The 24,423-nt window shown below is 43.3% G+C and overlaps 1 protein-coding gene across 4 annotated transcripts in view; it reads right to left on the bottom strand.

Moving 5' to 3' along the window:
- LOC124613480 (tubulin epsilon chain-like) overlaps nt 1-24,423 on the bottom strand; it is a 159,145-nt gene that overhangs the window by 130,756 nt on the left and 3,966 nt on the right. The window lies entirely within an intron of this gene.

Genomic DNA, 24,423 nt, shown 5'->3' with positions numbered 1-24,423 from the left:
GCACAGGAGATAAGAGAAACGCTCAAGACATAACAGACCCCATAAGGAAAGGAGTGGAAAAGCAGAAGGCCGGGGTGAACCACCAAGCCCAGTTGAAGCCAATCCAGTCGGGGCGAAGGAGGCAGCAAGAGGGCCTGCCATCCCCTCCACTCACCGATAAGGTGGAAGGTCCCTACATTAAATAAAGCGATAAAAACCCCCATCACGAATAAAACGTAAAATGAGATCAGCCGCTGAGGTCGTGTCAGCCAACACCAGGGGTAGCGAGTCTGGAAAGCCAAAAGTCCGTCGCAGGGCGACTAAGTTGGGGCAGTCCAATGAGATGTGAGCTACAGTCAACATCGATCCAAAACAACAGAGAGGGGGGGGGGGGGGGGTCCTCACGACAGAGGAGATAACCATGAGTCAGCCAAGTATGGCCGATGCGGAGGCGGCGTAGGACAACAGAGGCCTTACGAGAGGCCCGTAAGGAGGACCACCATGCAGTTGTAGAATCCTTAATCACCCTGAGGTTGTTCGGCAAAGAAAGAGTGTGCCATTCTGCATCCCAAAGGCCCAAAACCTGATGACGTAATGCCGAGTGAAGGTCTATTTGTGGAATGCCAATAACAAGAGACAGCCTGGTAGTAGCTAATTGAGCCAGTCGGTCGGCAAGTTCATTGCCAGGGATCCCAACATGACCCAGGATCTAAATGAAAACCACCAAGCATCCACGTTGAGCAAGGAGAGAAAGGGAGTCCTGGATAGTGATGACCAAGGGTGGCGAGGGAAGCACTGGCCAATAGCGTGCAAGCTGCTCAATGAGTCACTACAGATATTGAAGGATAGTCCTGAGCATGAGCGGATATGGTCCAGGCGCACAAGATGGCTACCAATTCTGCAATAAAAACACTACAGCCATCTGGCAAGAAACAAAGTTCCGTGCATCGCGCAGAGGTGTAAGCAAAACAAGTGCGGCTAGCAACCACGGAGCCATCCATATAGATCACTTCTCAACCCTGAAAGGAATGGAGGAGACAGTAGAACTGGTGGTGAAGAGCCGTCGGAGGGACAGAATCCTTTGAAGCGATTGAAAGATCAAGACAGAGCTGTGGCTGAGAGACGCACCATGGAGGGGTACATGCGTGAGCAGCGAAAAGAGGCGGTGAAGGGAATTTCTGGAGCTCAGAAAAGAGCGACTGAATGCTGACAGCCACGGTAAGCCCACATCGTGGTCGCCGCTGCAGCAGGTTGATCTCCGTGTCTGGATAAAGACCATACTTAGCGTGCTTTGGGGTGCAGCAAATGCGGAGCGCATAAGATATCAGCTGTTGTTGGCGCAAAACTCGCAGTGGTGGAATACCCGCCTCTGCGAGAAGGCTGGTCACAGGGCTAGTCCAGAAGGCACCAGTTGCAAGTCGGACCCCGCAGTGATGGATGGGGTCTAGTATCTGCAACGTCAAAGGCGACGCAGAACCATAGTCTAAACGAGATTGGACCAGCACTTGATACAATTGCAGGAGAACAGAGCGGTCTGCACCCCAGGTGGTATTGCACAGACACCTAAGAACACTGAGATGGGACCAGCACGTCCTCTTCAGCTGGTGAAGATGAGAGAGCCATGTCAACCGGGCATCAAAGACCAAACCCAAGAAGCGATGGGTGTCCACCACCTCAAGGGGCTGGCCATCAAGGAACAGGTCCAGATGGGGATGGACTGTACGGCGACGGCAGAAATGCATGACAAACAACTTGGCCGCCGAAAACTGAAAGCAATGGGAGAGAGCCCATGAGAGCGCCCGGCAGATTGCCCCCTGTAGACGGCGTTCTGCAGTGCCCATTACGGAGGAAGCGACATAGATACAAAAATCGTCAGCATACAAAGAGGGGGACACTGTCGGCCCAACAGCTGTCACCAGACCATTAATGGCTATGAGAAAGAGAGGGATGCTCAGCACGGAACCCTGTGGAACCCCATTTCCTTGCTGATGGGGAGTGCTGTAGGAGGAGCCAACTTGGATCCGGAAAGAGTGACAAGAAAGCAAGTTACGCATAAAAATGGGCAGAGTGCCACATAGGCCCCATTCATGAAGGGTGGTGAGGATGTTGTGGCACCAGGTGGTGTCATAGGCCTTATGCGGATCAAAGAAGACCACAAGGAGGTGTTGCCGATGGGCAAAAGCTGACCAGATAGCAGACTCCAGGTGGACCAAGTTATCCAACATAGAGCGGCCACAGCGAAAACCACTTTGAGTCAATGACAAAAGGTCGCGGGATTCAAGGATCCAAAACAGCCGCCGACTCACCATGCATTCAAGGGGCTTGCGGAGGGTGTTGGTAAGGTTAATTGGATGGTAGCTATCCAACTGAAGAGGTGGCTTCCCTGGCTTCAACACCGGAACAATGCTTTCCTGTCACTGGGTAGGAAAGAATCCCTCACTCCACAGACGGTTGAAGAGGGTCAGTATACGATGGAGGCCAGCCACTGATAAGTGTTGAAGCATTTGGTTATGTATCTGATCCGGTCCAGGGGCCATGTCGGGACAAAAGGCGAGGGTACTGGCGAATTCCCACTCGCTGAATGGGATATTATAGGGCTCCGAGCAGCGAGAAACAAAAGATAAAGTCAGTCGTTCTGAGCACTTTTTCAGGAGAAGGAACATGGGTGGATGCTGAGCCAATGCTGAAGCTTGAGCAAAGTGTTGAGAGAAATTTTCTGCTACAAAGTCCGGATTGGTAAGGACAACACAACGCACAGAAATTCCTGCAACCCCAGTGGGAGGAGGGTGGCCAAAAATTTGCCTGAGTTTCGCCCAGACTTCTGAAGAGGGGGTGTATGGTCCTATGGCAGCTACATATTGTTCCCAGTAAATCCATTCTGAAATCTGATTAGGTAGCTGTCCCAGGCATAGAGTCATTTAAAGGCCAGAAGAAGAGCAGTAGAAGGGTGCCGCTTGAAGTGTTGAAGAGCACGGCAGCAGTCTGTTATGGCTGCAGCAATTTCCGGAGTCCACCAATGGACTATCTTCCAACAGGGGGAACCTGAGGAAGAAGGGATTGCTGAAACAGCTGCTGAAAGGATGGTGGCAGTCAAAAAGTCTGTGTAGATTCATCAACATCGTCGTGTAGCAGTACAGGGGGGATGGGAGCAGAGGAGAAGGCACCCCAATCAGCCTTAGATATATGGCCCACTTGGGAGGGTGACGGAGCGAGAGACACTGAAGGAAGGTCAAAACAATCAGGTAATGGTCGCTGTCACATAAGTCATGGTGGACACCCCACTGAATGGAGAGAAGAAGGCCGGGACTGCAGATGGAGAGGTCAATGGTAGAGAAAGTGCCGTGCGCCACACTAAAGTGTGTGGGAGTGCCTGTGTTTAGTAAACAGAGGTCAAGCCCTGCCAGAATAGCTTCAACTGTCCTGCCCAGGGCAGTAGTTGTATGACTACCCAAAGAGGGTTGTGGGGATTAAAGTCCCCTAGTGGCAGGAAGGGAGAAGGGAGTTGTTGAAGAAGTGTGGTTAGAGCAAGGGATGTGGGCGAGCCTGTCAGGTGGGAGGTAGAGATTACAGATTGTGATTGGAGTGGCCAGATGGACCCCAACAGCAATGGCTTCCAGAGTGGTACGGAGGGGAACCCATTTACTAACAATGTCCTTGCAGGCCAAGCTGCAAACACCACCAGAATACCGCAAGGTGCCAGTTTGGTTCCGACAGAAAGTGTGGAACCCACGAAGGGCAGGTGAGTAAGAATTTACAAAATGGGTCTCCTGTGGCGCAATACAAGCAGCAGAGTAGAAGGAAAGAAGGGGCTGCATCTCTGGAAGGTAACGCAAATATCCATTACAATTTCACTGGAGGATTCTCAAGCCAGAGTCCAAATGAGAAGCAAATGGATCTGAGTTGGTCACGCCGCCGAGTCGCCATCTGTTACCAATAAGGATATGGTAATATCCATATAGGTGGGGTCAGACTATGTTGATTCAATGGCTGGAGGAGGGGAATGCTGCACCTCACGGGGTACCAGAGGGGCCTTGCCCTTGTTCTTGCATTTCTGCTTCTTCTCTTGGGAAGAAAGAGAAGGGCAGGCTTCAGCAAGGGCGGGCACACAATTACACCAGGCAATCTTGGCAGCCACTGGCAGCGGATCACGCTGCCAATGTGGAGCAGCATATCGCCTTTCAGGGGGATGCCAGGAAGAGGAGTCCCGGCAGGGAACTCCAGTACTGGGGGCCGCCAAAGAAGGGGAGCACTCCTCTGGCGGGGGAGCAGCACCCAAAGGGGTAGGTATGGGTACTGATGGGGAGGGGGAGGGAGAGTGGGTGAGTGAGGAGGAGGCAGAAGGCATGGGGCGAATGGGGTGGGGCTAGGAAGAGGAGGGGGTAGGAGGGGGAATGGATGTAACTGAAGCAAAAGTAGAAGTCATAGACATGGGATGGGGCCGGTCATACTTTCGATGAGCCTCAGTGTAAGTGAGCCGATCTAAGGTTTTGTACTCTTGAATCCTTTCTATCACAAACACCGGGCATGCAGGTGAACATTGAGAATGCTGTCCACAACAATTTATACACACTGGCGGGGGAGCACAGGCACTCCCCCATGGAGGGGACACTCACAGTCACTGCAGAGGGATCAGTGGTGCAGTGGGAAAACATGTGTCCAAACTGGACGCATTTAAAGCATCTCATCAGTGGTGGAATAAAAGGTTCTACATCACACCGATAGACCATTACCTTGACCTTCTCTGGGAGGACATTCTCCTCAAGGGCCAGGATAAAGGCGCCCGTAGCAGTGCAATTGTTTGGAGGGCCTCGCTGCACACGGCGAATAAAACGAACTCCTCTTTGCTCGAGGTTATCACGGAGCTCCTCATCAGTTTGGAGAAAAAGATCCCAGTGGAAAATAATGCCCTGTACCATGTTCAAAGATTGGTAGGGCGTGACAGAGACTGGGACTTCACCGAGATGGTCACAAGCATGCAGGGCGTCAGATTGGGCAGTAGAAGATGTCTTTATGAGCAAAGCATCGGACTGCATTTTACTTATCGATTCAACTTTGCCATACTTATTTTCAATCGTCTCCATGAAAAACAAAGGCTTGGTGGTGGCAAAACTTCCACCATCCATCCTAGTACAAACCAGGTACCAAGGGAAAGGTTTCAACCCAAGCCGGGAAGCCTGACCCTCCTCCCAGTGAGTGGCCAGGGAGGGGAAGGCCGAAGGATCAGAAGAAGGAGTGTCACGTCTGCTATCACTCTTAGAGATGGCCACAGAATGACCAAGATGGTGAAGCTTTTGTCGCTTCATGCGCAAGGTGTCCGCCCTAGTACCACCCACTCCGCTCAGGGGCTCGCCCCATGGGTGCCAATCAGCCACAGCGAGAGCTGCCTGGCACAGCAGCCATTTCCGGGAGTTCTGGTGCCCCAAAGTGATGAGCATCGACTCCTGGGCATACACGAGGCGTTAACAGCTCCAAGTGGGTACTTAACAGCCCCACCACACAGACTGGCTACCCTGCTGGTGACCCAGCAGGAGGGGGCCAGGGTGCAAAGAGAAAGGGGAGGGGAGGGGGAGAGGAACCTGCACCATGGATGCTAGGTAGGGATTTCATCCCCAAATGGCTCACACTGAACGGAGAATTTTGGAAATGGAGGTCAAACCCCAAAGGGACCAAAAACACTGAAAAGGAGATGGGAACAGTAAACTAAACAATAGCACAGACCAAAACAAAGCCAGGACGATAGCCAGGTCGACATAAAGTAGTCCACTAAGAGGGAAAACGGGGCAGGGACAAAGGAGCAAGGATAGGGAGGGAGAGGAACAGGGATGGCAATGCAGCCTGGAAGGGAAAGAAGACTGCAATAGCTCGGGGCCCCATGTGTGCCACACACATACCCACAAAAGGACTATGGGGCCCCGGGAGGGGAGGGGGGTGATATATATAACAAATATAATTCATAAGATTATCTTCAATTTCCACAGCTTAATAATGCGCAAAGAATGGGCCTGTCCACAAGTCAATTCGTCAGTCGGCTGGTATCACACTGCCTGGCCAAAAAACGAAGCATCAAGAAGGGGAGAAAGAAATGTAATGAAACTTCACAGGTTAAGAGGACATGTGATGTTACTGCAGTTATTACAAAACTGAGACAAATATTAGAACTCGGCAGTATGAACCCACTTATCAGTATGATGTCGCACACACTCATTCGGTTGGAAAGAGTGTCATAAAGCCATTGTATCCTCTCCTAAGGCAAGCTGGCCTACAAATGCTGTAACTGGCCCTTGATATTTAGGGTACTGGCACAGAAATGGAATTGACATGCGAGTTGGTCCCACACTTTCTATCGGGTACAGATCTGGGGCCATTACTGGCCACAGGAGCACTTCAACATCATGCAGACAGTTCAGAGAGACATGTCCCATGTGTGAACAACTGTTGTCCTGTTGAAAAATGGCTCCACGATACTGTTGCTTGAGAGGTAACACATGAGGATGTAGGAAGTTTGTGACACACTGTTGTGCCATCAGAGTTCCCTCAATCACTACTAATAGTCACAGCTGACACCTCCCTGCCCCCTCCCCACAATAATGTGCAAGGCGTAACACCACTGTACCGCTCTAAAATATTGTAAGAGTGAGTCGTCTCTCCAGCTTGTCTCCATACAACCCAACGATGGTTATCCAGAGAAGTGCAGAACAGCAATCAGTTGTTGAACACAATGTAATGCCATTCATCAGCAATCCATGCTTCCCAGTCACAGCATCATTCCACGCACAACGGTTTGTGTTTGTTGTTAACAGCAGCTAATGTATGCAATTTAATTACTTAGTCTGGCTGCTGCTCCAACCAATGGTGCAGGATGACCCAGAATGTTGCAGGGAGTCTATTACTTGTTCTCGGATGGCAGGCACAAATGTGAAGGATTACAAAGTGCTTGGTGCACAATACTGTGATCCTCTCATGGTGGCCAAATGGAACCTTAGCAACTAGTATGCCTGCCCTCACATTTCAATGCAGTCCAATGACAGGCCACTGCCACATCTGAATGCCCCACAAATCTGGATATTGCACAATTTGACCAGCTGGCCAAATTAAGACACACAATGAAGCCCATTACAAACTCTGTCAGATGCTGATAATGCTGTCTCATATGAGTATGCAGCATCTCCATAGCTTTCACGGCAATCGTTCAGCATCTGATGCTGTTCATACCCCTTAACAACATAAACACCAGTAACACTAATTGCTCTATGGCTGCCATTCTTACTGACATAGAGAACTATAAGTCTGTAATTTATGTACCTGCCAATGGCGTTTACATGTACAAAGTTATGGCACAAAATAGCACTGCTAACACTATGAGAATTCTAACAGTACAGTGTTGCAGGGACCAGCCGCCAGATGGTGGCTCCGCTGCAATAGTGACGCAAGAGCCATCTTCCACTCTGTTACCAATCAGTCTTGTGTGACCAAGGGCACATTTTAAAAGCATCATCTGCAGATGGCGCTGTTCATGACTACTTCTAGTTGTATCAACACTGTGATCTTCCTGCCCATCTTGTATAAATCAGCGAGAGCTACGTTATGATTTGAAACTTTACTAGAACTAGGTATGGCATACAAACGTTTGCCAATTTTTCATGCAGAAATAATATCTCTCTCGCAACTGTACCAACATTTCAGCAGTGATACTGGCCATTAACTTGTGCCACATTCCTCGTACTAATAATTGTAAAGTTTGACACTGAGTTTACCACTTTTTTGGAACTGTATTTCCACGTTGATGACCCCTACTAGCCACATTCTAAAGTAAATTGATTATTAGGGCACTATATATTCTATTTGTTTCAATATCCGACAGAAAATTAATAAGTTCTGCTCACAAAATTAGCCACTATTCTTCAGTAGGCACTTACTAAAATATTTTTGAGAATATTAAAAGGAGTAAATTGGTCTGCAATGAGAGGTGATTTGTTTGCCTTCTGTTTAAACTGGCACTATTACTGCATACACATTTGAATGTGTTAGGAAATGTGTCTCTAATCATCACCTAATTATAAAATTACCTTGAGAAAGGTCCTTTCAATTCAGCAGTGATTTAAACATGGCAGTTAGCAACCACTATCATAACCAAAAGAACTACTAATCTTTAGTCAGTTAATGACTTACAAAAATCTGATTATACATTTATTAAACTACGCCTGTTTGTGATGTATCTAACTTTTGATTGTTTACTTATAGGGACAACATTTTCTATCACTATTTGAAATCACTAACAAACTAGAAGGTATCAGATAGTTTATATAATTGTAAGACAGAGATTTAGGAACCAGGTTTTAAATAGTAAGGCATTTCCAGGGGCAGGTGTGGACTCTGACCACAATCTATTGGTTATGAACTGTAGATTAAAAATGAAGAAACTGCAAAAAGGTGGGAATTTAAGGAAATGGGACCTGGATAAACTGACTAAACCAGAGGTTGTACAGAGTTTTGGGGAGAGCATAAGGGAACAATTGACAGGAATGGGGGAAAGAAATACAGTAGAAGAAGAATGGGTAGCTCTGAGGGATGAAATAGTGAAGGCAGCAGACGATCAAGTAGGTAAAAAGACGAGGGCTAGTAGAAATCCTTAGGTAACAGAAGAAATATTGAATTTAATTGATGAAAGAAGAAAATATAAAAACACAGTAAATGAAGCAGGCAAAAAGGAATACAAACGTCTCAAAAATGAGATCGACAGGAAGTGCAAAATGATTATGCAGGGATGGCTAGAGGACAAATGTAAGGATGTAGAGGCTTTTCTCACTAGGGGTAAGATAGATACTGCCTACAGGAAAATTAGAGAGACCTTTGGAGAAAAGAGAGCCACCTGTATGAATATCAAGAGCTCAGATGGAAACCCAGTTCTAAGCAAAGAAGGGAAAGAAGAAAGGTGGAAGGAGTATATAGAGGATCTATACAAGGGCAATGTACTCGAGAACAATATTATGGGAATGGAAGAGGATGTAGATGAAGATGAAATGGGAGATACGATACTGCGTGAAGAGTTTGACAGAGCACTGAAAGACCTGAGTCGAAACAAGGCCCCGGGAGTAGACAATATTCCATTAGAACTACTGCCGGCCTTGGGAGAGCCAGTCCTGACAAAACTCTACCATCTGGTGAGCAAGATGTATGAGACAGGCGAAATACCCTCAGACTTCAAGAAGAATATAATAATCACAATCCCAAAGAAATCAGGTGTTGACAGATGTGAAAATTACCAAACTATCAGTATAATAAGTCACAGCTGCAAAATACTATCACGAATTCTTTACAGACGAATGGAAAAACTAGTAGAAGCCAACCTTGGGCAAGATCAGTTTGGATTCCGTAGAAATGTTGGAACACGTGAGGCAATACTGACTCTACGACTTATCTTAGAAAATAGATTAAGGAAAGGCAAACCTACATTTCTAGCATTTGTAGACTTAGAGAAAGCTTTTGACAATGTTGACTGGAATACTCTCTTTCAAGTTCTAAAGGTGGCAGGGGTAAAATACAGGGAGCGAAAGTCTGTTTACAATTTGTACAGAAACCAGATGGCAGTTATAAGAGTCGAGAGGCATGAAAGGGAAGCAGTGGTTGGTAACGGAGTGAGACAGGGTTGTAGCCTGTCCCCGATGTTATTCAATCTGTATATTGAGCAAGCAGTAAAGGAAACAAAAGAAAAATTTGGAGTAGGTATTAAAGTCCACGGAGAAGAAATAAAAACGTTGAGGTTCGCCGATGACATTGTAATTCTGTCAGAGACAGCAAAGGATTGGAAGAACTGTTGAACGGAATGGACAGTGTCTTGAAAGGAGGATATAAAATGAACACCAACAAAAGCAAAACGAGGATAATGGTATGTAGTCGAATTAAGTCGGGTGATGCTGTGGGAATTAGATTAGGAAATGGGACACTTAAAGTAGTAAAGGAGTTCTGCTATTTGGGGAGCAAAATAACCGATGTTGGTCGAAGTAGAGAGGATGTAAAATGTAGACTGGCAATGGCAAGGAAAGCGTTTCTGAAGAAGAGAAATTTGTTAACATCGAGTATAGATTTAAGTGTCAGGAAGTCATTTCTGAAAGTATTTGTATGGAGTGTAGCCATGTATGGAAGTGAAACACGGACGATAAATAGTTTGGACAAGAAGAGAATAGAAGCTTTCGAAATGTGCTGCTACAGAAGAGTGCTGAAGATTAGATGGGTAGATCACATAATGAGGAGGTATGGAATAGAATTGGGGAGAAGAGGAGTTTGTGGCACAACTTGACAAGAAGAAGGGACCGGTTGGTAGGACATTTTCTAAGGCATCAAGGGATCACAAATTTAGCACTGGAGGGCAGCGTGGAGGGTAAAAATCGTAGAGGGAGACCAAGAGATGAATATACTAAGCAGATTCAGAAGGATGTAGGTTGCAGTAAGTACGGGGAGATGAAGAAGCTTGCACAGGATAGAGCAGCATGGAGAGCTGCATCAAACCAGTCTCAGGACTGACAACAACAACAACAACAAACAAATTCAACAATTATCAATGTGTCAGCATGTCTGGCATTATTGTCGAGTAACAAAATTTTATTTTCATCATAATGTTGATTTCTGGTTTAATACTGTACTGCTGGAGTGTTTTATTTTCCTAATATCTCTCTACCCATGATACAAAGCCTACATCACAGTTCCATCCTTTCCTTCTCAAGGGGCACAGTAAATCTTTCGAGAGATAGCAGGAAGCTTATCTGGGACAGCAGCTATTGTTGAGGAAAATGTGTTCATGCAGTTGGTGGGTGAGCATTATTCATTTCCACTTTCAGCCTCTCATTAATGGCAGCCTCATCTCTGTGTACCGAAAGAGACATTATTCCCAATGAGTTACAGAACTAGAAGTTGCACAGTGCACTAAACAATAAAAACAAAACACGGAAATGTATTGTACATGAAGCCCTAACCACAAAATGCAGAGATAATAATGACAAATGAGTGGTGACTATTTTTCAAAATGTTCAGTTTTCTATGTAGAGTTTGCTTAGCAATACAGATATTTATGATTCCTTCGTTTCATAACAAATTGCAGTCAAATTTTCATTATATTGAGAATGTGCAGTTTTTAACACCACATCGCTGTATTGGAAATAACATAAGCTTTATTTCTGTTTACTATTGGTAAAATTTTTGCCTTTCTTGCAGCTAAAGGTACATGAAGTAAATTTCCTTTTCAGTTATGCTCCATGAAAGGTGCATAAGTAAGGGTTGGAAAGTTGCACATGTCATGCCAAGACACGAGAAAGTAAACAGAATTAAACCATTAAATTACAGTCCCTTATCACGGATGTCGACTTCCAGTAGGATTTGGAACATGTACTGTTGTAGTGATATAGTGATTGACAAATATGTTGGTTGGTTGGTTGATTTGGGGATGATGATGATGATGATGATTAGTGTTTTAGGGCGCACAACAATGAGGTTATCAGCACCCGCTGTTTGGTTGATTTGGGGGAAGGGACCAAACAACGAGGTCATCGGTCCCATCGGATTAGGGAAGGCTGGGGAAGGAAGTCGGCAGTGCCCTTTCAAAGGAACCATCCCGGCATTTGCCTGAAGTGGTTTAGGGAACTCACAGAAAAACTAAATCAGGATGGCCGGACTCATGTTTGAACCGTCATCCTCCCAAATGCGAGTCCAGTGTTCTAATCACTACGCCGCCTCCTTTGGTGGCAACTAAGTGATTGCAACAGTGAAGAGGAGTATATTTTTATAAATTACTTTGTCTTTGTTTTTCTGGTATCTTTTGAAATTGTGCAGTCGAATGTTACTGGATCTACCTCTCCATTTAGCATTCCTACAGTGTTGGCCCGACTTTGAATTAAAAAACTGACGACTCCAACAGGCAATGGTAGGGTAAAACACAAGGACAGTGGCAATGTTCAGCTCCCACTGCAAACCGCAGGATCAGATCCTTTCAAGGCCGTATAATGGCAACTTCAAAAGTCTCCAGCACAAGTTATGGCTGCACAGCATGTAAGATTGCCAATGTTCTGGGCATACAGACTTGAACTTTGGTTCTTGCATGTGGGGAGAATTTGGCAGCATGACATTCACAATGACACCATGCCATTCCAATGCATCACAGCACACCTCAGCAAATCACAAACAAGGCTGTTGATGCTGTGCTTAAGAACTACTTAATTGAATACTTCACCCCTATACAAGAAAACAGATTACAGAGGTTAATTACCTACGAAGGCTTGGGTAACAAGTCACACTGTCAACTTCTGTGTAAAATTTGTTTGCCAGGAGAGCCGAATTTACTGCTGGAAAAGTCCTTATGCGTGCTTTGGCTTAAGAGGCTACCAGAAAATATAAGGATAACTATGGCCGGGGACAAAGATAACCCTCTTCAAGTGTTAGCAGAAAAAGCTGGGGCTATGGCGGCATGCTAAGAATTGAAATTTGACACCTCTGTTGATGGCATTATTTCAGCTGGAGGACCCAAACTGAGCATTCCGGAAACAGACATGAGCAACAGCCCCGAAGCAGACATAAGGGGGACAGAACCACCAGCTTCTGCTTTTGAGCAGCTAGCAGAAAGCATTCTGATTCTGGCCAGGCAAGTGGCATCCCTGAAAAACAAGCAGCATGTATCAGGCACAGATTCCAGCAGTTGAAAAGGCAAGGCAGCAAACAGTGCGACGAGAGGTTAAGGAAGGATAAGACTCTCTGGTGCTGGTTCCATCAGAGATTCACCCTCTCCTATCCCCCTCTGCTGCAGCTACCACAGTGGATCCACAGGGCTTGTTTACAAACAATATTTTCCATAGTGCACATACAGATGTACAGGAAGATGTCTGCAGTGGAAAAGTCAGATCAACATTCTTCATTCACACCCAACTGTTCTAATTGGCACATGTCCCTGAGTTCAATTACAGCAGCAACAGAGGAGTTTGAGCCCGTCCCTGGCAGGGAGATAATGCACACCCAGTGACACTGGATTTCAGCCACACACAGATGCGAGAGTTTTAGCTTCAAAGGGTCACGATCCTAATGTCACAATCCATCAAAGAGTAATTCTGAATATGAAGGGCAATATCTGAGAGTCATATTTATAACTGTCTCAGAATATTTCCATACAACTGTTCAAAATGGATAGACAGTCAGAAGGGCTTTTTGGTTGACACAGGGTCTGATATTAGTATGTTGCCGAGAGACTTGTTTCACCCAGACATCATGGCGGCACATCTCCATTTAACACCCATGAATAATTCAACAATTACAGCATACAGCAGAAGGAATATGGTCTCAGATTTCGGTATAGAAGAACACTTAGTATGGAGCTTCTTGATAGCAAACATCACCGAGCCCACCCTGGGAGCAGAATTTTTGCACTATTTCAACTTCATCGTGTATGTCAAGAGGGGCAACTCAAAAAGGCAATAGTTGTAATGGCTAGTCACAATGAAGTGTGGTGCCTTAATCTCAATGAATTCCTAAGCATTTCTTTTATGTCAAAAACTAGGCAACGGTTCTTGCATAACATCGAGGCTGTGAAACGACTGCTGGGTACTAAGTTCTGGAATGACTCCAGATTGATATCCTACACCACATGTTATGGACAAACAAGTCAGTGGCAGGCGCAACAATATTCTCCATTACTGATTGCAGCTGCCCATACTCCCTAATTCACGTGGCACCATCTTACACAATCAAGACAGCAATCACCACACCCCTTGGGTAATTTAAATATTATTATATGGCATACGGATTGAAAAACTCTGCCCAAACATGGCACCATTTCATTCGCCAAGTGCTCCATGGACTCTACTAAATATTCTGTTATATGGACACCACTCTAGTTTTTCGCAGTCTCGAGACAAACAAAAGTCTCTACAGTAAATAAACTGCCTACAAGATGCCAGTGCCATATTCAACAAAGATAAATGTGTTTTCAGCCAGGCCAGCATGAAATTCCTCAGTTCTAAGGTGTCAGCAGAAAGTTCTCACTGCTTGCAGAATACATAACAGCCATTCAAAATGTTCCCTGGTGAAAAACATTCAAAGATCTAAGAACATTCCTCGGAATGCTAAACTACGGTCAGCGGCATTTACTTCAAACCACATCATCACTGGCAACAGTAACAAAACTGCTAAAAGGTTAACACACAGTGGGCTCAAAAAAGGCATCTTGTAATCTCGAACATATAAGAGCATTCAAGAAAGTGAAGAAAGATGCGGTGCAGGCAGTTCTGCTGGCACATCCACAGCTTAAGATGCCTGCAGCTCTCATTGCTGACGCAAGTCAAGTGGCCACGGGGGAGGTAACACAGCAATTTGTTGAGGGTGCTTGGCAATCTTCAGCTTTCTTTTCCCAGCTATTCGCAGACATGCAAAGGTCTTAGAGTATTACTGAAAAGGAGCATTACGCAGTGTATGCAGCAGTCTGACACTTCAGGGATTCAGTCAAGGGAAGAAACTTCATGATTAATACAGATCACAAGCCAATCATGGCTCTATTCAAGAAAGGAATGCCAGACAGTCCTCCAAGGTTGATTAGGCATCTGGCTCACAATTCACAACATACACACATAGGCGGCAGTAAAAACATAGTTGCCGCCTGCCTGTCAAGATGTTCTGAAAGCACGGGAACTGTATAATGGGACAAAATTGCCCATGTACAAGCACTTGACCCAGTGCAATGTGCCCTACAGGGGCATGAACTATCCAGTTCAAACCTGAAGTAACTGAAGACACCATCAGTACTTTAACCTTGTGGTAAGATGTTTTGCTTAGGATGATACGGGTTTTCATACTCAGCTTTTTCGGTGCAGACTGTTGCAACAAGGAATATGGACCACTACACGCCTGCTGCCAAAAAAGGTGTCTGGTCTGCAATCAGTAAAGACTGTTGTAAATGGGAACAGCAGTGTGATTGCTACCAGAATTGCAAAGTGGGCACGCATGTTCCACCTACAGCACGGGTTGCACACATCCGTGTTGACTGGGTGGGCTGCTATCATGCTCGGACAGCTGCTGTTATTTAGCTACCATTTCGGACTGTTTCACAAGATGGCCTCAGGCTTTCCCCATCGCTGATCTCACATCACCGTACCGAGGGAGATGGCACAGTGGTTAGAACACTGAACTAACATTCGGGAGGATGATGGTTCAAACCCGTGTCCAGCCATCCTGATTTAGGTTTTCCATAATTTCCCTAAATCGCTTCAGATAAATGCCAGGATAGCTCCTTTGAAGAGCATGGCAACTTCCTTCCCCTTCCTTCCCTAAGCTGATGGGACTGATGACGTTGCTGTTTCCTCCCCTCCCCCAAATCAACCAACCAACCGCCACCACTGCAACTATGTCAAGGATACTACTCAGCTGTTAGACTGCAAGATTTGGCATGCCCCAAACAATAACAAACAACTGAGGTCAACAGACTGAGGCCACATTATTCCAGGAGTTACTTTGCCTTAGCAACTGCATCCACATTCATACGAGTTATCACCCACCCAGCAACAGGGTGGTGGGAAGATTCCACTGCAAACTGAAGGCGGCACTGATGTGTAATGAAGTTACATGGACAGAGACTCTATTGACTGTATTGTTAGCGTTGCAGTCAGACTTCAAGAAAAGCATGGAATATATACCAGCACAGCTGAATTATGGTGAAGCATTATGTCTATCAGCTGAAATGATCTCTGACAAGCCGACAGGTACGCCTTCAATACCGCCGATTTCTGAATTTGGAAGACAGTTCCCTGCAACCACGGGTCTGTGTCAGACCACGGGTCTAAGTTGCTTCAACCAATGGTTCCCAGGCCTCACAGGGACTAACTCATTTTTGTCCACAAGGACCTGTTCAGCTCATTCGACATGTGGCTTCATGACAACTCTGCTCGCCCCCACAATCGCCTCCTTACATAGTCCATTCAAAGTAGTGCAACAGGGGCCACACACCTTCAAAATGTGCTGGAACAGACTGAGGAGGACCCGTTCAGCTCGTTCAACATGTGGCTTCACGACGACTCTGCTCACCCCCCACAATCACCTCCTTACATAGTACCATTCAAAGTAATGCAACATGAACCATACACCTTCAAAATTCACTGGAACAGATGTGAGGCGGTTGTGTGAACTGCGTGGCTTAAACTGGCACATTTCGATATGGAGGCAAAGGGGGTGATGGCCACCACCCTTACACTTCTGGGCAGTATTATTTCAGCAGTCTACACATGATTGACAGTCAAGATGGGCGACTGCAGCTCAAACACCAGACACAGGACTCATAAGCAGGCACAGAGGAATTTATGCTGACAAGGACGCGAGCCAGATGTGTGATCAAATACCAGTTAAAAAAATGGATGGGGACAGGGGCTGCTGGTGTGGCAGCCTAGCTACCAACAAATAACAAGTATATCTTTTATATAATTGCCTTGTCTTTGTTAAAAAAAATTTGTTGTGCTCTTTTGAGGTTGTGGAATTGAATGTTCATTTGTATGTTGGTGATTATTAAAAGAGTGTTCTCCACATTCATTCAGGTCTGCCTACTGAATCAACCTCTCCTTTTAGCAGTCCCACACTGTATCTGAACTTATGAATTACCTCAATAAAATCGTCTACTGACATGTTGTCAGCACAGATTAAGAAAACATCATTCTTGTGAAACACAACTGGCTCTTTATTCACATAAAGTAATAAGTGCTATCGAAGAAGGATCTGACATTAATGGCATATTTCTAATTTGCATACGACTTTTGAGGCCGTTCCTCACAAGCAGCTTCTAATTAAATTGCATGCCTATGAAGTACCATCTCAGTTGTTTGTCTGGATTCATCATTTTCTGTTAAAAAGGTCACAGTTGACAGTAACTGATGGAAAGTCATCCAGTAAAACAGAAGTGATATCCGGCAGTCCCCAAAGAATTGTTCTAGGCCCTCTGCTGTTCCTAATCCACATAGACAATTTAGGAGACAATTTGAGAAGCTCTCCTAGATTGTTTGCAGATGACACTGTCATTAAGCATCCATTAATGTCATTAGAAGATCAAAACCAATTGCAAAATGATTTAGACAATATATCAGTATGAGGCAAAAGGTGGCAATTGGCTCTACACAACAGAAAGTGAGAGATTATCCACACGAGTACTGAAAGGAATTTGTTAAAACTTCAATTACACAATAAATTCCACACATTTAAAGGCTTTCAATACTACTAAAGACCTAGGGATTACAATTATGAACAACTTGAATACAAGTGATCACATGCACAATGTTGGAGGGGGGAGGGGGGGGGGGGCAAAAACTGTACTTTATTGGCTAAACACTTAAGAGATAAAACAGATCAACTAAAGAGACTGCTTGCCCATTGCTTATCTATCCCATTCCAAAGCACTGCTGCGCAATATGGGAACCATGCCAGACAGGAATCACGGAGGACATTGAAAAAGATCGAAGAACAGCAAAAGAAGGGGAGTTCATTTTATATTATCAAGAAATTCGGGAGAGTGGGTGTCACCAATATCATATGTGGACTGGGGTGGCAGTTAGAAAAAAAAGGTGGCTTTTTGTGGCAGTGAAATCTTTTCATGAAATTTCAATCACCAATTTTCTCCTCCATATGTGAAAATATTGTGTTGATGCCCACCTACATAGAGAGAAATGATCACTGTGATGAAACAAGAGAAATCAGTGCTCGCACAGAAAAAATTATGTGTTTGTTTTTCCTGTATGCTATTTGAGAGTGGAGTGGTAAAGAAACAGTCTGAAGGTGGTTTGATGCCCACTCTGCTGGGCAATTAAGTGTGAAATTGCAGAGCAGTCTGGTGTATGTATACATATTGCTAATATGGGAGACTAAACGGTAGTCAACCCCCAAGCAGGCACATTGATTTTTGTAACACGAGTGGATGCAGGGAGTACTTTTCACACAAGTAAAAAATAGTGGTCTTTATGTTACCAAGGTAAACATGTATGAGCAAAATTACAGTTTAATCTTACTTTAATTAAACAACAATAAAATAACTTATATGAGGTAACTAAAAGTAATAAAATAAACTTTCATTGTATCATTCCGATGCTCCACACAAATGTTACCCCACAGTAATGACAGATGCGAAGCATTAGGCAGCACAGTTGCATCACATAACAGCCAACAGCTTATCTGACTGCTAACTATCTCGTAGACAACTGCCTCACTGTGGGGTTGAGCCACTGGCTAGGAATCTGCTTCATTTTCTTGCATGAATAGTAAATTTTTTTCTCTCCTAACTCACTCCTTATATTGCTGCTGTTCACTTGGACATATGACAGCACAACTTAGCAGTGTGTCAGCTGAAGCAATAATGAAGGAATAGGTATGGACTCACAATTTTAAAGCAACAACAGAGTGGTACAAGACAATGTTATTTCTGGTTGTTGCACTTTATACATAGACATTTCTCCTCAAAGGTTAAGTTTAGATAAATGCAAAACACTAGAAAAGTTATGATGACCAAATATTAAAGTGTCATGTGGTTCCAGTCCATAATAAGCCATATCAACTACAACTACCACCTACCAACTACCGTTCAAAATTCACAGATGTGTATAGGCCTCTTCTACACAGCTCCAGACATTACACTATTTACCCACTTACATCCAACTTGTTCTCCTATCCATCTTCTACCAGGTTAACATCATCAGATACAGCTTACGAGTGGCAAAGGTGGTTGTAGCAGCTGATTTTGCCCTAGGCATTTCAGATACAATGGAAGCTCGGTTCTGATAACGATATTTAGTCTACCACTCACTCATGCTCATATGTATTCTTCTGTTTACTTATTTCCCTGTTCGCTCATTTTTTGTCTTGTTGTTGTTGTCATTTTCAGTCCAGAGACTGGTTTGATGCAGCTCTCCATGCCTGTGCAAGCTGCTTCATCTCCAAGTACCTACTGCAACCTGCATCCTTCTGAATCTGCTTAGTGTATTCATCTCTTGGTCTCCCTCTACAATTTTTACCATCCACGCTGCCCTCCAATACTAAATTGGTGATCCGTTGATGCCTTAGAACACGTCCTATCAACTGATCCCTTCTTCTAGTCAAGTTATGCCACAAATTCCTATTCTCCCCAATCCTATTCAGTACCTCCTCATTAGTTATGTGATCTACCCATCTAATCTTCAGCATTCTTTTGTAGCATCACATTTCGAAAGCTTATATTCTCTTCTTGTCCAAACTAGTTATTGTCCATGTTTCACTTCCATACATGGCTACACTCCATACAAATACTTTCAGAAATGACTTCCTGACACTTAAATCTATACTCGATGTTAACAAATTTCTCTTCTTCAGAAATGCTTTCCTTGCCATTGCCAGTCTACATTTTATATCCTCTCTACTTCGACTATCATCCATTATTTTGCTCCCCAAATAGCAAAACTCCTTTACTACTTTAAGTGTCTCATTTCCTAATCTAATTCCCTCAGCATCACCTGATTTAATTCAACTACATTCCATTATCCTCATTTTGCTTTTGTTGATGTTCATCTCATATCCCCCTTTCAAGACACTGTCCACTCCGTTCAACTTCTCTTCCAGGTCTTTTGTTTTCTCTGACAGAATTACAATGTCATCGGCAAACCTCCAGGTTTTTATTTCTTCTCCATGGGTTTTAATTCCTACTCCAAATTTTTTTTTTTTTTTGTTTCCTTTACTGCTTGCTCAATATACAGATTGAATAACATTGGGGATAGGCTACAACCCTGTCCCACTCCCTTCCCAACCACTGCTTCCCTTTCATGCCCCTCTACTCTTATAAGTGACATCTGGCTTCTGTACAAATTGTACATAGCCTTTCGTTCCCTGTATTTTACCCCTGCCACCTTCAGAATTTGAAAGAGAGTATTACAGTCAACATTGTCAAAAGCTTTATCTAAGTCTACAAATGTGAGAAACGTAGGTTTGCCTTTCCTCAATTTATCTTCTACGATAAGTCGTAGGGTCAGTATTGCCTCATTTGTTCCAAAATTTCTAGGGAATCCAAGCTGGTCTTCCCCAAGGTTGGCTTCTACCAGTTTTTCCACTCGTCTGTAAGGAATTCATGGTAATATTTTGTAGCTGTGACTTATTAAACTGATAGTTCGATAATTTTCACACCTGTCAATGCCTGCTTTCTTTGGGATTGTAATTATTATCTTCTTCTCGAAGTCTGAGGGTATTACGCCTGTCTCATACATCTTGCTCATTAGATGGTAGAGTTTTGTTAGACTTGGCTCTCCCAAGTAGTTCTAATGGAATGTTGTGTACTCCCATGACCTTCTTTCAACATAGGTCTTTCAGTGCTCTGTCAAACTCTTCATGCAGTATCATATCTCCTATTTCATCTTCATTTACATTCTCTTCCATTCTTTAATATTGTTCTCAAGAACATCACCCTTTTATAGTCCCTCTATATACTCCTTCCACCTTTCTGTTTTCCCTTCTTTGCTCAGAACTAGTTCTCCATCCGAGCTCTTGACATTCATACAAGTGGTTCTCTTTTTTTCCAAAGGTGTCGTTAATTTTCTGCAGGCAGTATCTATTTTACCCCTAGTGATATATGCCTCTACATCTTTACATTTGTCCTCTGCACTAATACTTTTTTTTTTTAAAAAAATCTCACGAGATAGATAAGGATGCTTCACAACTTTATAGTGAACAATAAAATTAAAAATAAGAGATAAAGGATCTAAAAATAAGGGATACATAATCAGAGAATCAACACAAAGCATCAGAGTGAGAGAAAGAGAACATCCCAGAGTGCACCAGAGAACATCCCAGAGTGCCCCAGAGAGCATAACAGAGTGCACCAGAGAGCTAAAACACTAAGAAGAATCGCTTCTCGGCTTTTGGCAAGATCAATGTGTAGTAGTATTTAATAGATAAGAAAATAAACCCACCTACCTCCCCAGGAGTCGGAACTCATGAAGAAATAATAAATAATATAATAATAATATTAGTAATCAATAAGAACGCAGCATGGCTGCGTAAAACATGCAGTTGTCTCGTCTTAAAATAAATGCAGCAGCTAGATAATACAAATGAACTGAAAGCGTATAAACAAGCAGTAACTGACTGCATGTACTGATAAGGGCTGCGCCATACGTCACACTTCCTGCTGATAATTAGAAGCTCGCTGGGCGCGGCACGAAGTAGCACCCCGATAAACCACAATGGCGGCACCGGGAACGGGTCTTTCCAGCAGATCGCGCTTAGTTAAAACTATAGCGCGATCCGCGAGGCGCCTCGTGCTGCGGCTAAGTCCTGCTCAAGGTCACCCGCCAATATGGCAGCGAACACAGCCCCCCCCCCCCCCGCCCCCCCAGTGGACTGCAAGTTCTACCCTACACCATACACATAAAGAGTTTCACCATTATCTATGCAATGGCTTCCTTTGAAGTGAGATGGAGTACCGTTATCCTGTACAGCCACAGCAGAATATGCATTACCATTCTCATTGATCTTTCTCTTCAAGTCCCAGGCCTTTGTTGATGGTGTGGAAAAGCTAATACATCACACTCATTCTTGCCATGACTTTTTGCTCTCTCTAGTAATCTGTACAGCTTTAGCTAGAGCAATGCTACAGGCTGCAAGCTTGTCAGTAGATGATTACAGTAGAACTTTTGCAGATCCAACTGATTATTGCTGATGGGCTAAATGTCACTCCTTGCTCCACCACGGGACTGGTCATCTGCCAGGTTTAATAGACAACTACAGGATAGACACACCAGCAGCCCTTTGGATGACGGTAGTTACATTTTCTACCATGTCTAGGATGTTGGATTGAAGATGAAATACAGTCAGGTTACTGTAAAGCATCCAACTGTGTTCATTTAACATCCATTTAGATGGCTTAATGACCCATGCTGTCTCGTTTCTCAAGTAGCTTTCATACCACTTGAGTGCACTACCCAGAAACTTTAGCAGACTCATTTTTCTAAGCAGTATGTTCAAAGCTGACTGTATCAAATGCTTCCTGTAAATCATGGGCATGATGTAGAAATTGTCACAAATGTAATTAACATGCAAAGTACATGTAATATAAACATAATAACAGAATATCACTTAAATAGCTATTGTCAATGCATTTTTGAAAGTACAACATTTGTCATGAACATGTAAATAAATCTTAAGACAATAACTTTACACACACTCAAAGTACTCATCTATGTCATAGGAACTTCTGCTTAAAATATAATTTTTAAGCTCAGTGTTAAATTTTACTTCATCTGTTATTTCTTTCGTGTACACTGGCAGAGCATTGTAAAGTTTTATTCCAAAATAACTTACATGCTTTTGGGTTTGTGTTATCCTTACTCTTTCTACATGTAATTTTTTACTATTGCAAGTATTATAATTGTGGCAGTCCTCATTGGAATGTAAATTGTTTAGGTGTGCTCTTGTATGTAAGACACTTTTAAATATATACAGTGATGGTAGTGTGAGCATTTGTAATTTTTTGAAGAGCAGCCTACAATGAGTTCTTGGAGAATTGTGTGTTGTAATTCGAATAGCTCTTTTCTGTAGTTTGACGGTATCTATTAAGGGTGATTTAGTTTCACCCCAGGATACAGCGCCGTTAGACACAATAGACTGAACGTAAGCAAAATACACTAAACTAGCACACGCTATGCTGCATACTCTAGACATTATCCTCTATTGTGAAACATGCCAAATTGAGACTGTGGGATAAAAATTCGATATGGTCTTTTCACCGTATGTTTTGATCAATATGCATGATCAGAAACTTTGTGGATTGCACATTCTCTTTGTCACTCAGTTTTAACTAGAGGTCATTTCCTTGGGTTGCTTTGCCATACTGTATATAATTTGTTTTACTTGAGTGTTAACTCATTTGCATTAAGCCACTGTTGTATATATTTCAGGACTATGTCAGTACTGATGGATAGTGATTTTTATCATAATTTTAATTATTCTTATGTCATCTGTGAACAACATAATTTTGGTAGAAATATTTGGATTCTCTGTGTCATTTATATACAGCAAGATAAGGGACCAAGAACACTGCCCCGCAGGACGCCTATTTCCACTTTCTTTGCATCTGAAACCCACTTGATTTTCTGGTTATTATGATCTGAGATGATTTCTATGCCTGAGTTCTGTCTTGAAGGTAAGATTCAAACTATTTCCACACAACCTCTCTTACTCCTATTGCCCCCATCTTGTTTAACAAGTTTTGGTGATTTACTGTATCAAAGCCTTTCGACAGATCTAAGTTAATTCCCACTACATATTTTTTATTGTCAAGATTCCTAACAATCTCTTCAGTATATGCATGGATGGCTGATTCTGTGCTGGGGCCTGAATGGAAGCCACGCTGATTGCAGTTCAGAAGTTTGTATGCATCTAAGTAATTTTTGAGTCTGATTTTCATTAACGTCTCTAAAATTTTGGGAAATGATGGGAGAAGTGAAATTGATCTGCAATTTTCTATCTTATATGGATCTCCTTTTTTTTAAACAGCACTCTAAACTTGAAGATTTTCAACCTCTGTGGAAACACACCTGCACTGAATGACACATTGGCAATATGTACCAGGGGCTTTATAATTTTTTGGGCAACTTTTTAAATTAGTGACACAACACTTCATCCTCACTAGCAGATATTATTGAGTTTAGACTCATCACCACCTTTAATATTTCATTTTCATTTGTGGGAGTTAACTTCATACTGCTGTCTACTTTTGAAGCTGTTAATTTCTCATGTTTGGTAAATTTTTTGCTTAATCACACAGGTACTTAAAAAACCATCGTTAATGTAATCTGTCGATTTCATTTTTTAATTCAATATTTTCAGTATTATTGAGTACTATTTCCTGATCCACAAGGCTCTTACCTGTTTCCCTTCTCACTAGGCCCTATTTCCCAAGCAGTTCTTGAGTTATTGCCTGATTTTCTTATTAATCTGTCATTACTTAGTAATGATTTTGTAATAACCTTTTTATATATTTTTTGTAGTTTATTACATGTTTTTTAAAGTTAGTGGCACCACAACTTTTCAATTTAGAGTTCAGCATTTTCATTGGCCCGGAGGAATTTCTAATACCAAGCGTAATCCAGGAATTAGTATGTAAATGCTCGCACGAGTCCATTCTGACAAGTTTTTTAGGACAACACATTTCAAATTTTAACATAAAGAGGGAAGAGAAAACATTACATGCAGCATTTGTGCTTTGTTTGTAGCAATACTTCTGCCCATGATTGATTAACCAGTGTATTCACAAAATAACTGCAACTGTTTGAGGAGAAAGTTCTTTTGTATATTTGATGTGAAGTATTTTCAGTCACTGGGGCTGTGAGAATTTTAAGGATTAGTGCACTGTGATCGGATATTACTAGGTCAACATCAATTACATCTGTATCTATGGCTCTTATATTTGTGAAGAAATTATCC

The sequence above is a fragment of the Schistocerca americana genome, chromosome 4, assembly GCF_021461395.2.
Source record: "Schistocerca americana isolate TAMUIC-IGC-003095 chromosome 4, iqSchAmer2.1, whole genome shotgun sequence".
NCBI lineage: Eukaryota > Metazoa > Arthropoda > Insecta > Orthoptera > Acrididae > Schistocerca > Schistocerca americana.
The sequence above is the reverse complement of the archived record's forward strand: the minus strand, read 5'-3'. Positions and strand labels throughout refer to the sequence as shown.